At 40.4% G+C, this 14,691-nt stretch overlaps 1 non-coding gene across 1 annotated transcript; it reads right to left on the bottom strand.

Moving 5' to 3' along the window:
- Positions 1 to 13,813: 13,813 nt before the first annotated feature.
- On the bottom strand, positions 13,814 to 13,929 carry TRNAL-CAA (transfer RNA leucine (anticodon CAA)). The gene is made up of 2 exons: positions 13,892 to 13,929; positions 13,814 to 13,858 (listed from the first exon to the last, which is right to left on the bottom strand). It is a non-coding gene; the product is annotated as a tRNA-Leu (tRNA).
- Positions 13,930 to 14,691: the final 762 nt, after the last annotated feature.

The raw sequence follows: 14,691 nt of genomic DNA, 5'->3' as shown, positions 1-14,691 counted from the left end.
CATCAACACCAACACCATCACCAACACCAACATCAACACCAACACCAACACCAACATCAACACCAACACCAACACCAACACCAGCACCAACATCAACACCAACACCAACACCAACACCAACACCAGCACCAACGTCAACACCAACATCAACACCAACACCAACACCAACATCAACACCAACACCAACATCAACACCAACACCAGCACCAACATCAACACCAACATCAACACCAACACCAGCACCAACATCAACACCAACACCAACATCAACACCAACACCAACACCAACACCAACATCAACACCAACACCAGCACCAACATCAACACCAGCACCAACATCAACACCAACACCAACACCAGCACCAACATCAACACCAACACCAACACCAGCACCAACATCAACACCAACACCAACATCAACACCAACACCAACATCAACACCAACACCAACACCAGCACCAACATCAACACCAACACTAACATCAACACCAACACCAACATCAACACCAACATCAACACCAACACCAGCACCAACATCAACACCAACACCAACATCAACACCAACACCAACACCAGCACCAACATCAACACCAACATCAACACCAACACCAGCACCAACATCAACACCAACACCAACATCAACACCAACACCAACACCAACACCAACATCAACACCAACACCAACTTCAACACCAACACCAACACCAGCACCAACATCAACACCAACACCAACATCAACACCAACATCAACACCAACACCAGCACCAACATCAACACCAACACCACCAACACCAACACCAACACCAGCACCAACATCAACACCAATAACAGCAACAACAACAATAGCACCAACACCAACACCAGCACCAACATCAGCACCAGCACCAACATCAGCACCAACACCAGCACCAACACCAACACCAGCACCAACACCAGCACCAACACCAACACCAGCACCAACATCAGCACCAACACCAACACTAGCACCAACACCAACACCAACACCAGCACCAACATCAGCACCAACACCAGCACCAGCACCAACACCAGCACCAACACCAACACCAGCACCAACACCAACACCAACATCAGCACCAACACCAACACCAGCACCAACACCAGCACCAACACCAGCACCAACACCAGCACCAACACCAACACCAACATCAGCACCAACACCAACACCAACACCAACACCAGCACCAACACCAACACCAGCACCAACATCAGCACCAACACCAACACTAGCACCAACACCAACACCAACACCAGCACCAACATCAGCACCAACACCAGCACCAGCACCAACACCAGCACCAACACCAACACCAGCACCAACATCAGCACCAACACCAACACCAGCACCAACACCAACACCAGCACCAACATCAGCACCAACACCAGCACCAACACCAGCACCAACACCAACACCAGCACCAACACCAGCACCAACACCATCACCAACACCAGCACCACCACCAGCACCAACACCAGCACCAACACCAGCACCAACTCCAACACCAGCACCAACACCAGCACCAACACCAGCACCAACACCAACACCAACACCAGCACCAACACCAGCACCAACACCAGCACCAATACCAGCACCAACACCAACACCAGCACCAGCACCAACACCAACACCAACACCAGCACCAACACCAGCACCAGCACCAACACCAGCACCAACACCAGCACCAACACCAACACCAACACCAGCACCAACACCAGCACCAACACCAGCACCAACACCAGCACCAACACCAGCACCAACACCAACACCAACACCAGCACCAACACCAACACCAACACCAACACCAACACCAGCACCAACACCAACACCAGCACCAACACCAACACCAGCACCAACATCAGCACCAACACCAACACCAGCACCAACACCAACACCAGCACCAACACCAGCACCAACACCAGCACCAACACCAACACCAACACCAGGACCAACACCAGCACCAACACCAACACCAGCACCAACACCAGCACCAACATCAGCACCAACACCAACACCAGCACCAACACCAACACCAACACCAACACCAACATCAGCACCAACACCAGCACCAGCACCAACACCAGCACCAACACCAACACCAGCACCAACACCAACACCAACATCAGCACCAACACCAACACCAGCACCAACACCAGCACCAACACCAGCACCAACACCAGCACCAACACCAACACCAACATCAGCACCAACACCAACACCAACACCAACACCAGCACCAACACCAACACCAGCACCAACATCAGCACCAACACCAGCACCAACACCAGCACCAACACCAACACCAGCACCAACACCAGCACCAACACCAGCACCAACACCAACACCAACACCAACACCAGCACCAACACCAGCACCAACACCAGCACCAACACCAGCACCAACACCAGCACCAACACCAGCACCCACACCAGCACCAACACCAACACCAGCACCAACACCCACACCAGCACCAACACCAGCACCAGCACCAACACCAGCACCAACACCAGCACCAACACCAACACCAGCATCAACACCAGCACCAACACCAGCACCAACACCAACACCAGCACCAACACCAGCACCAACACCAGCACCAACACCAGCACCAACACCAGCACCAACACCAGCACCAACACCAACACCAGCACCAACACCAGCACCAACACCAACACCAGCACCAACACCAACACCAGCACCAAAACCAACACCAGCACCAACACCAACACCAGCACCAACACCAGCACCAACACCAGCACCAACACCAGCATCAACACCAGCACCAACACCAGCACCAACACCAGCACCAACACCAACACCAGCGCCAACACCAGCACCAACACCAGCACCAACACCAACACCAGCACCAGCACCAACACCAGCACCAATACCAGCACCAACACCAGCACCAACACCAGCACCAACACCAACACCAGCACCAACACCAGCACCAACACCAGCACCAACACCAGCACCAACATCAACACCAGCACCAACACCAGCACCAACATCAACACCAGCACCAACACCAATACCAGCAACAACAACAACACCAACACCAACACCAACACCAACACCAGCACCAACACCAGCACCAACATCAACACCAACACCAACACCAGCACCAACACCAGCACCAACACCAGCACCAACATCAACACCAACACCAACACCAACACCAGCACCAACACCAGCACCAACACCAGCACCAACATCAACACCAACACCAACACCAGCACCAGCACCAACACCAGCACCAACACCAGCACCAACATCAACACCAGCACCAACACCAATACCAGCAACAACAACAACAACCCCAGCACATGAAATGCAGATAAGCGTGCAGAGTGTGCTTCCAGGAGCTGTGCTTTCTTTCAGCTTGCTGCTGGCCACGAACAATGCTTGAGTTAGTATTAAATTTCTCAAGACGCGCTGTGAGAAATGCACCGCATGCGTTGCTCTCAAAGGAGAGAGAGAGAGAGAGAGCAAGAATGAAAAATAACCATTGAAATTTTCTAAACTTTACAATCGCTGTCATTTTCTCCAGGCTTTATAAACAAGAAAAAACATTCAAACAAGAATATTCTGCTCCATGAAGCGCTAAATTCGTGTGGAAAATTCAACGCACGATTGGAGGTTCGATTCTCCGTCCCCTAATCGCTGCAGGTAATCTAACCAATCAAGCACGTCGCTTTTATTCCCTCATCAAGATCTTTAATGTAGATTATAAACAAGGGGCCCAAAGCTGATCCTTGTGTAACGCCGCTTGTGAGTGGTTCCCATTCTGATTTCACCATCCTAAGTAAATTATCGACTTCCTTTGACCACATGCAGCCACTTTATTTAAATTTTCTCTGTGAGACTATTAAAAGCCTTAAAGAAGCTCAAACAACAGTGTATTCTTTGTCATGATTCACTGTCTCGAATACTTTACTGAAGAAGGTGTGTAAATGTGTCGGGCAAGAACGGTCTTTCTGAATCCATGGCGAGACTCCTTCAACATATTCTGCTCATCAAGATGGCTTATTACGTCGGTTATTATTGTTTCTAATAATTTATTACTAAGTTAGGGAGGTAATTTGATGGTATGGGCTTATCTCCTGATTTGAAGATAAGAATTACATTAACCAACTTCTACATCTCCGGCACGACACCCGTTAGCACTGATATATTAAACAGATTAATTAGCCGCTCACTAAGTTTGTTGGTTATCTGATTTAAAGCCTATCGACTACATGAGGATCATTAAAGCTGCATATAACCTGTTCAACACCAGCCCAGAGTTTCTTTCTCCTATGTGCGGGTTATTTGCGTATTGTTCCGGTCATGGTATTGTGCCTTTTTATTCTTTAATCCCAAATGTTCACCCATGGAGATTAAAGCAAACTCAAAGTGCATATCTGTACTGGGATGCAAAACAACCACTGTGAAAAAAAGTGAACGTCAACGCGCTTCCTTGATTTCTGACATTATGATAATGTGAGAAATCACGAGAGCGCTTCGTTTACTCTTTTTTTCACAATGGTTGTTTTGCATATTGTGATATCACCTGTTTACTGTGATATTATTGTATCTATGTTAAGATGTGTATACCTCACGTATACATCCAGACAAACTTATCAGAATACATGCAAAGTATTCCAACTTGCCATCTTTTAGTTCTCTTAATAACAGTTGGTCAGAGTCCGGAGACTTAATATCTCTTTGATTAGTCTACGTAATAATTTTTTTAATAAATAAAAAATTACTTTAAAAAAAAGGCATTTTGTTTAGACAAATATCAATTTAGAGTAAAAAAGCCTTACTTTATGTGTCAGTGAACAGTAGTCATTTACTGGTGGAGTGCTCATAATCACGGGGAAGGGCTAAACCTGCAGGGGGTCATGCAGCACCTGTGAAAGGGAAGTAATTTAGTATGTGTTTGCAGGAAATAGTTATTAATTCTCAGGCATTCTTAATGATTATACCAGGTGATGAATGGCAGTATAAATTACCCATAGAAAGAGAGTAGCAGTTTGTGTGACGTTGATGTATGGAGCAGCTTATAGCTTATAATAGAACGTGAGGAAAGCAAAGAATTATTATTATTATTATTATTATTATTATTATTATTATTATTATTATTATTATAAGACGCCGGCCATCTACCATGGTAAGGTGAGCCGGAATAAAAGAAACATCTTTCACCGTCATTCTTTCAATCACTGTCTTGCCAGAAGCATGCTGACAACCGTACAGAGGACACCACAGACACAACTTCTTCGCCCCTCCTTCAGAGTGCAGGTACTGTACTTCACACCTCCAGGGCTCAAGACTGGCTAACCGGTTTTCCACTCACTTCCTTCAGAGATGTTACCGTGCTCACACTCCAACAGCTCGTCAACTCACAAAAAAAAAACACTTACCTCCACTCTTATCTAACATACTCACTCAAGCCTGTTAGATGTCCAAGCCCCTAGCACTCAAAACCCCCTTTACCCCCCTTTCTCCAACCTTTCCTAGGACAACCCCTACCCATCCTTCCTATTGCTATTTATTGGAAGCACTAAACCCATAGGGGTTATGCTGTCCTCGGAGAACGAACAGTATTGACATTTGATCCGAAGAAGGGGAAAAAGTGCTCCAATTCCTTGGATCAAGATCCCTTCATCGGCATCAAAGCATCACCTTCGGAGAGTCTCTTTGCTTGTCTCTCATAACGCATCTTATGAGATGTGTATTATGATGTGTCCATGATGTATGATGCATTAGGTGTGTATTATGAATGATGTGTGCATGATGTATGATGTGTGCATGATGTATGATGCATGAGATGTGTATTATGTATGATGTGTGCATGGTGTATGTGGTATGTATTATGTATGTGTGCATTATGTATTATGTATGAGGCATGTATGATGTGTATATGAGGCATATATGAAGCATGAGTGTGCATGATGCGGGTAGCCACAACCCAGGGAAACCATAAACTAGCAGAATCCTGTGCTAGCAAAGTGAACGTCCTCGAAGTCTTTAAAAGACTGAACTCACCTGGCAGTAGCGACTTCAGCGGGGAGACTACCAGTGCGACACAACCCGGGAAAAGAACCGTTCTCCGCACTTCCGTTGAACTTCGAAACCGTGAAGTTGCATACCACTGGTGCAATCGTACTGGGCTTTGATAGGATCTTCATGCATGAGTATATCGAACTTGTATGAGATCTATGTTCTCCAAGAGAGTCGATCCCTGGTACGGGTGGAAACGTTGGGCATGTTTCCTTACACCTGCTGACCCTATAGGCCTAGCAGTAAGTAGGTACTTGGGTGTTATTTCACTGTTGTGGGTCGCATCTCAGAGGTTAGATAGAGCTGGGCTCTTAAATGAGCTGACATAACAGCTCTTACCAGGGACGGACTGAGGCATGGGCTTTAGAGGTTGCAGCCCTGAGGCCTCCACCAGCTGGAGGGCCTCCAGGGACTGCAGCCCAGGGTCCCCTGCCAGCTGGAGGACCTCCAGGGGCTGCAGCCCAGGGTCCTCCGCCAGCTGGAGGACCTCCAGGGACTGCAGTTCGGGGGTCTCCGTCAGCTGGAGGGCCTCCAGGTGCTGCAATCCAGGGTCCTCCGCCAGCTGGAGGGCCTCCAGGGGCTGCAGCCCAGGGTCCTCCGCCAGCTGGAGGACCTCCAGGTGCTGCAGCCCAGGGTCCTCCGCCAGCTGGAGGACCTCCAGACATTAAGTGAAAAGTGTTGACAGTTACTGCTATAAATTTATAATTATAGTGAGTTATACATCACGTATTTGATCAACTGTTGACTGTTGTGATTATTTTTTGACAGATTTAAGAGTGGATCTCTTGAAGGGGCCCCTCACAGTACTTGTAGCTCAGGGGTCTCACAGTACCTGTAGCTCAGGGGCCTCGCAGTACCTCTAGACCAGGGGCCTCCCAGTACCTGTAGACCAGGGGCCTCCCAGTACCTGTAGACCAGGGGCCTCACAGTACCTGTAGCTCAGGCTCTTAGCCTGTACAACCAACTGTGTACACAAAAAAAAAAAAAACCAGCAACTGGAGTGATTTAGGTTTTTCTTCGCGTAGTTCCTTTCTTAATGATGGTTTGAGTTGTGATGCTCTTCTCTGTGCCCTGTCAAGTTTTTCTATGAATTTTACTTAATTAGGAAAGAAAAACTGGACCAGTGTATTTTATGATGATGTCAGACAAGAACACTAAGCAGTGTTATTACTGAACAGTGTTATTACTGAGCAGTGTTATTATTGAACAGTGTTATTACTGAGCAGTGTTATTATTGACCAGTGTTATTATTGACCAGTGTTATTATTGAACAGTGTTATTACTGAACAGTGTTATTACTGAGCAGTGTTATTATTGAACAGTGTTATTACTGAACAGTGTTATTACTGAGCAGTGTTATTATTGAACAGTGTTATTACTGAACAGTGTTATTATTGACCAGTGTTATTATTGAACAGTGTTATTACTGAACAGTGTTATTACTGAGCAGTGTTATTATTGAACAGTGTTATTACTGAACAGTGTTATTATTGACCAGTGTTATTACTGAACAGTGTTATTATTGGCCAGTGTTATTACTGAACAGTGTTATTACTGAGTAGTGTTATTACTGAACAGTGTTATTACTGAACAGTGTTATTACTGAGCAGTGTTATTATTGAACAGTGTTATTATTGAACAGTGTTATTATTGAACAGTGTTATTACTGAGTAGTGTTATTACTGAACAGTGTTATTACTGAACAGTGTTATTACTGAGCAGTGTTATTATTGAACAGTGTTATTACTGAGCAGTGTTATTATTGAACAGTGTTATTATTGAACAGTGTTATTACTGAGCAGTGTTATTATTGAACAGTGTTATTATTGAACAGTGTTATTATTGAACAGTGTTATTACTGAGCAGTGTTATTATTGAACAGTGTTATTATTGAACAGTGTTATTACTGAGCAGTGTTATTACTGAACAGTGTTATTACTGAACAGTGTTATTACTGAGCAGTGTTATTACTGAGTAGTGTTATTACTGAACAGTGTTATTACTGAACAGTGTTATTACTGAACAGTGTTATTACTGAACAGTGTTATTACTGAGCAGTGTTATTATTGAACAGTGTTATTACTGAGTAGTGTTATTACTGAACAGTGTTATTACTGAGCAGTGTTATTACTGAACAGTGTTATTACTGAACAGTGTTATTACTGAGCAGTGTTATTACTGAACAGTGTTATTACTGAGTAGTGTTATTACTGAACAGTGTTATTACTGAACAGTGTTATTACTGAGCAGTGTTATTACTGAGCAGTGTTATTATTGAACAGTGTTATTACTAAACAGTGTTATTATTGAACAGTGTTATTACTGAACAGTGTTATTACTGAACAGTGTTATTACTGAGCAGTGTTATTATTGAACAGTGTTATTATTGAACAGTGTTATTACTGAACAGTGTTATTACTGAGCAGTGTTATTATTGAACAGTGTTATTATTGAAGTGTCATTACTGAACAGTGTTATTACTGAACAGTGTTATTACTGAGCAGTGTTATTATTGAACAGTGTTATTATTGAACAGTGTTATTATTGAACAGTGTTATTATTGAACAGTGTTATTATTGAACAGTGTTATTATTGAACAGTGTTATTACTGAACAGTGTTATTACTGAACAGTGTTATTACTGACCAGTGTTATTATTGAACAGCGTTATTATTGAACAGTGTTATTATTGAACAGTGTTATTATTGAACAGTGTTATTATTGAACAGTGTTATTACTGAACAGTGTTATTACTGAACAGTGTTATTACTGAGCAGTGTTATTATTGAACAGTGTTATTATTGAACAGTGTTATTATTGAACAGTGTTATTACTGAGCAGTGTTATTACTGAACAGTGTTATTACTGAGCAGTGTTATTATTGAACAGTGTTATTACTGAGCAGTGTTATTACTGAACAGTGTTACTACTGAGCAGTGTTATTATTGAACAGTGTTATTACTGAACAGTGTTATTACTGAGCAGTGTTATTATTGAACAGCGTTATTATTGAACAGTGTTATTATTGAACAGTGTTATTACTGAACAGTGTTACTACTGAGCAGTGTTATTATTGAACAGTGTTATTATTGAACAGTGTTATTATTGAACAGTGTTATTATTGAACAGTGTTATTATTGAACAGTGTTATTATTGAACAGTGTTATTATTGAACAGTGTTATTATTGAACAGTGTTATTATTGAACAGTGTTATTACTGAACAGTGTTATTACTGAGCAGTGTTATTATTGAACAGTGTTATTATTGAACAGTGTTATTACTGAACAGTGTTATTACTGAGCAGTGTTATTATTGAACAGTGTTATTATTGAACAGTGTTATTACTGAGCAGTGTTATTATTGAACAGTGTTATTATTGAACAGTGTTATTATTTAACAGTGTTATTACTGAACAGTGTTATTACTGAGCAGTGTTATTATTGAACAGTGTTATTATTGAACAGTGTTATTATTGAACAGTGTTATTACTGAACAGTGTTATTACTGAACAGTGTTATTACTGAGCAGTGTTATTACTGAACAGTGTTATTACTGAACAGTGTTATTACTGAACAGTGTTATTACTGAACAGTGTTATTACTGAGCAGTGTTATTATTGAACAGTGTTATTACTGAACAGTGTTATTATTGAACAGTGTTATTACTGAACAGGGTTATTACTGAACAGTGTTATTACTGAGCAGTGTTATTATTGAACAGTGTTATTATTGAACAGTGTTATTACTGAACAGTGTTATTACTGAACAGTGTTATTACTGAGCAGTGTTATTATTGAACAGTGTTATTACTGAACAGTGTTATTATTGAACAGTGTTATTACTGAACAGGGTTATTACTGAACAGTGTTATTACTGAGCATTGTTATTATTGAACAGTGTTATTATTGAACAGTGTTATTACTGAACAGTGTTATTACTGAGCAGAGTTATTATTGAACAGTGTTATTATTGAACAGTGTTATTACTGAACAGTGTTATTACTGAACAGTGTTATTACTGAGCAGTGTTATTATTGAACAGTGTTATTATTGAACAGTGTTATTATTGAAGTGTTATTACTGAACAGTGTTATTACTGAGCAGTGTTATTATTGAACAGTGTTATTACTGAACAGTGTTATTACTGAACAGTGTTATTACTGAGCAGTGTTATTACTGAACAGTGTTATTACTGAACAGTGTTATTACAGAGCAGTGTTATTATTGAACAGTGTTATTATTGAACAGTGTTATTACTGAACAGTGTTATTACTGAGCAGTGTTATTATTGAACAGTGTTATTATTGAACAGTTTTATTATTGAACAGTGTTATTACTGAACAGTGTTATTACTGAGCAGTGTTATTATTGAAGAGTGTTATTATTGAACAGTGTTATTATTGAACAGTGTTATTATTGAACAGTGTTATTATTGAACAGTGTTATTATTGAACAGTGTTATTACTGAACAGTGTTATTACTGAACAGTGTTATTACTGAGCAGTGTTATTATTGAACAGTGTTATTACTGAGCAGTGTTATTACTGAACAGTGTTATTACTGAGCAGTGTTATTATTGAACAGTGTTATTATTGAACAGTGTTATTACTGAACAGTGTTATTACTGAGCAGTGTTATTATTGAACAGTGTCATTACTGAGCAGTGTTATTATTGAACAGTGTTATTACTGAGAAGTGTTATTATTGAACAGTGTTATTACTGAGCAGTGTTATTATTGAACAGTGTTATTATTGAACAGTGTTATTACTGAACAGTGTTATTACTGAGCAGTGTTATTATTGAACAGTGTTATTATTGAACAGTGTTATTATTGAACAGTGTTATTACTGAGCAGTGTTATTATTGAACAGTGTTATTATTGAACAGTGTTATTATTGAACAGTGTTATTACTGAACAGTGTTATTGCTGAGCAGTGTTATTATTGAACAGTGTTATTATTGAACAGTGTTATTATTGAACAGTGTTATTATTGAACAGTGTTATTACTGAACAGTGTTACTGCTGAGCAGTGTTATTACTGAACAGTGTTATTACTGAGCAGTGTTATTATTGAACAGTGTTATTATTGAACAGTGTTATTATTGAACAGTGTTATTACTGAGCAGTGTTATTATTGAACAGTGTTATTATTGAACAGTGTTATTACTGAACAGTGTTATTGCTGAGCAGTGTTATTATTGAACAGTGTTATTATTGAACAGTGTTATTATTGAACAGTGTTATTATTGAACAGTGTTATTATTGAACAGTGTTATTATTGAACAGTGTTATTATTGAACAGTGTTATTACTGAACAGTGTTATTACTGAACAGTGTTATTACTGAACAGTGTTATTACTGAACAGTGTTATTACTGAACAGTGTTATTACTGAACAGTGTTATTACTGAACAGTGTTATTACTGAACAGTGTTATTACTGATCAGTGTTATTACTGAACAGTGTTATTACTGAGCAGTGTTATTATTGAACAGTGTTATTATTGAACAGTGTTATTACTGAACAGTGTTATTACTGAACAGTGTTATTACTGAACAGTGTTATTACTGATCAGTGTTATTACTGAACAGTGTTATTACTGAGCAGTGTTATTATTGAACAGTGTTATTATTGAACAGTGTTATTACTGAACAGTGTTATTACTGAACAGTGTTATTACTGAACAGTGTTATTACTGAACAGTGTTATTACTGATCAGTGTTATTACTGAACAGTGTTATTACTGAACAGTGTTATTACTGAACAGTGTTATTACTGATCAGTGTTATTACTGAACAGTGTTATTACTGAACAGTGTTATTACTGAACAGTGTTATTACTGATCAGTGTTATTACTGATCAGTGTTATTACTGATCAGTGTTATTACTGAACAGTGTTATTACTGAACAGTGTTATTACTGATCAGTGTTATTACTGAACAGTGTTATTACTGAACAGTGTTATTATTGAACAGTGTTATTACTGAACAGTGTTATTATTGAACAGTGTTATTACTGAACAGTGTTATTACTGATCAGTGTTATTACAGAACAGTGTTATTACTGATCAGTGTTATTACTGAACAGTGTTATTACTGAACAGTGTTGTTATTGATATGTGGATCTTGTGCTCGGAACTTTTTTCTAACCGTGTTTGATTTTCTGCTTAACGCAAGACATTGCTTAATAAATTTTAAGTTCTCTCTAGGTTCTTTCTCCTGTGTCTCTGGAAGCGAGTTTCCACTTAATATTAGTATTTATATCGTGATAATAATTAAGAAATTATTTTTAATTGTAAGTCTCCCACTGTATGAGACACAGTCTAGTGGTTTACCTTAGTTACTCCTCAATGTTATTATTATTATTATTATTATTATTATTATTATTATTATTATTATTATTATTATTAGTAGTAGTAGTAGTAGTAGTAGTAGTAGTAGTAATAGTGGCAGTAGGAAGTAGGTAGATAAGGTTAGACCATTTTCACAGCTTGTAAACCTGAGTTAGGTTTGACCCTGCGGTGGGTCAACTCTCACTAAGTGTAACACACTTTTGGAACGATCAACAAAATTGAAATGACAGACTGCGCTAGGGAGTGAGCTAATGACAAACAAAAGGTCTCCCACTAAATCACAGAACGGGTGGGGATCGAACCCATAGACGAGTCAAGAGTTCTCCCATATATATACATATATATAAAGCGGTGGGTAGCGAATGAGAAACCCGGGGGCTTACAAAGGATATTTTGCTGTAGGACTAAACAGTACTCCACGTGTACTGAAGACAACTTACCGGGCTATTGCTATAGAGCTGCCATAGGTCTGCCATAGGGGTGCCATAGGGTTGCCATAACTCTGCCATAGGGCTACCATAGGGCTGCAGGCACTATTCCATATGTACGAAGTTCAGCACTCCTGAGAACCAGTGACGGGTCACCCTTTGGAAAACAATCTTGTCAGAGCGGTGTTAATGAGAAATATGTTAGCAACAACGACTGAAACACAGAGGAAGGATTACGTTTAGAGAGAGAGAGAGAGAGAGAGAGAGAGAGAGAGAGAGAGAGAGAGAGAGAGAGAGAGAGAGAGAGAGAAAGCGGAGAGCTGAGGAGACAATAGTGAGACAGTGAGAGGTCGGCAGAGTCCAGCCTCATTAATGAGCTCTGGGAGCGTCTCTTAACAACAATGGGCGGTGCAGAGTTAACTCTGCTAAAACGTCCATAATTCCTAAGTTTCCTCCCAACGTAATTTTCCTCTTCCATGTGCGGGTTGAATCTAGATTCAGCGGCATAACTTAATGTGATTCACTCATGTAACCATAATAATAATTACATTTTTGCAATGCATTTGTGATCCAGCGGAGGATCTATATGTCGTATCACAGTATGGAAATATTGTGTGATTATTTAGTGGTCTAAATCGGACCGAAACGTCGTCATAAGTTTTACTATCTTATGTGCGGGATATTTGTGTATCTAGACGAACAGTGTGAATAAATAGTGAACTTTTAAGCCCTTTCGTGATTTCTCACATTATCAAGGAACTGTTCCTTGATAATTTGTAAACTTATTTGAAATATAGTTAGATGGATTAGGCTAAATTAAATTGCGCTTGTTATAATAAGGTTAGGTAAGTTTTCTAAAGTTTTTTGGTACAAAATTATTAATTTTTACAATACCTGGAGTTTACCTGGAGAGAGTTTCGGGGGTCAACGCCCCCGCGGCCCGGTCTGTGACCAGGCCTCCTGAAATTCTTGTCAGGAGTGGGATTCGAACCCACGCCCTCAGAGAGGACCAGAATGCCCATGACCCTTCTATCTGAAGGAAAGTTACCTTGAGTCTGGCGCCTTAGACCACTCGGCCATCCTGAAAAATATATCTTTAAACGTATAAGAGAAAATTTTAGAAAGGACTTAATTTTAAATGAGTTCTTGCTAAGTGACCAGTTTTACCTATTCGGCACGACATTATATATATATATATATATATATATATATATATATATATATATATATATATATATATATATATATATATATATATATATATATATATTTATATATATATATATATTTTCAACAAGTCGGCCGTCTCCCACCGAGGCAGGGTGACCCAAAAAAGAAAGAAAATCCCCAAAAAAGAAAATACTTTCATCATCATTCAACACTTTCACCACACTCACACATTATCACTGCTTTTGCAGAGGTGCTCAGAATACAACAGTTTAGAAGCATATACGTATAAAGATACACAACATATCCCTCCAAACTGCCAATATCCCAAACCCCTCCTTTAAAGTGCAGGCATTGTACTTCCCATTTCCAGGACTCAAGTCCGACTATATGAAAATAACCGGTTTCCCTGAATCCCTTCACTAAATATTACCCTGCTCACACTCCAACAGATCGTCAGGTCCCAAGTATCATTCGTCTCCATTCACTCCTATCTAACACGCTCATGCACGCTTGCTGGAAGTCCAAGCCCCTCGCCCACAAAACCTCCTTTACCCCCTCTTTCCAACCCTTTCGAGGACGACCCCTACCCCTCTTTCCTTCTCCTATAGATTTATATGCTTTCCATGTCATTCTACTTTGATCCATTCTCTCTAAATGACCAAACCACCTCAACAACCC

The sequence above is a fragment of the Cherax quadricarinatus genome, chromosome 37 (genome assembly GCF_038502225.1).
Source record: "Cherax quadricarinatus isolate ZL_2023a chromosome 37, ASM3850222v1, whole genome shotgun sequence".
NCBI lineage: Eukaryota > Metazoa > Arthropoda > Malacostraca > Decapoda > Parastacidae > Cherax > Cherax quadricarinatus.
This window is presented reverse-complemented; position numbering and strand designations above follow the sequence as displayed.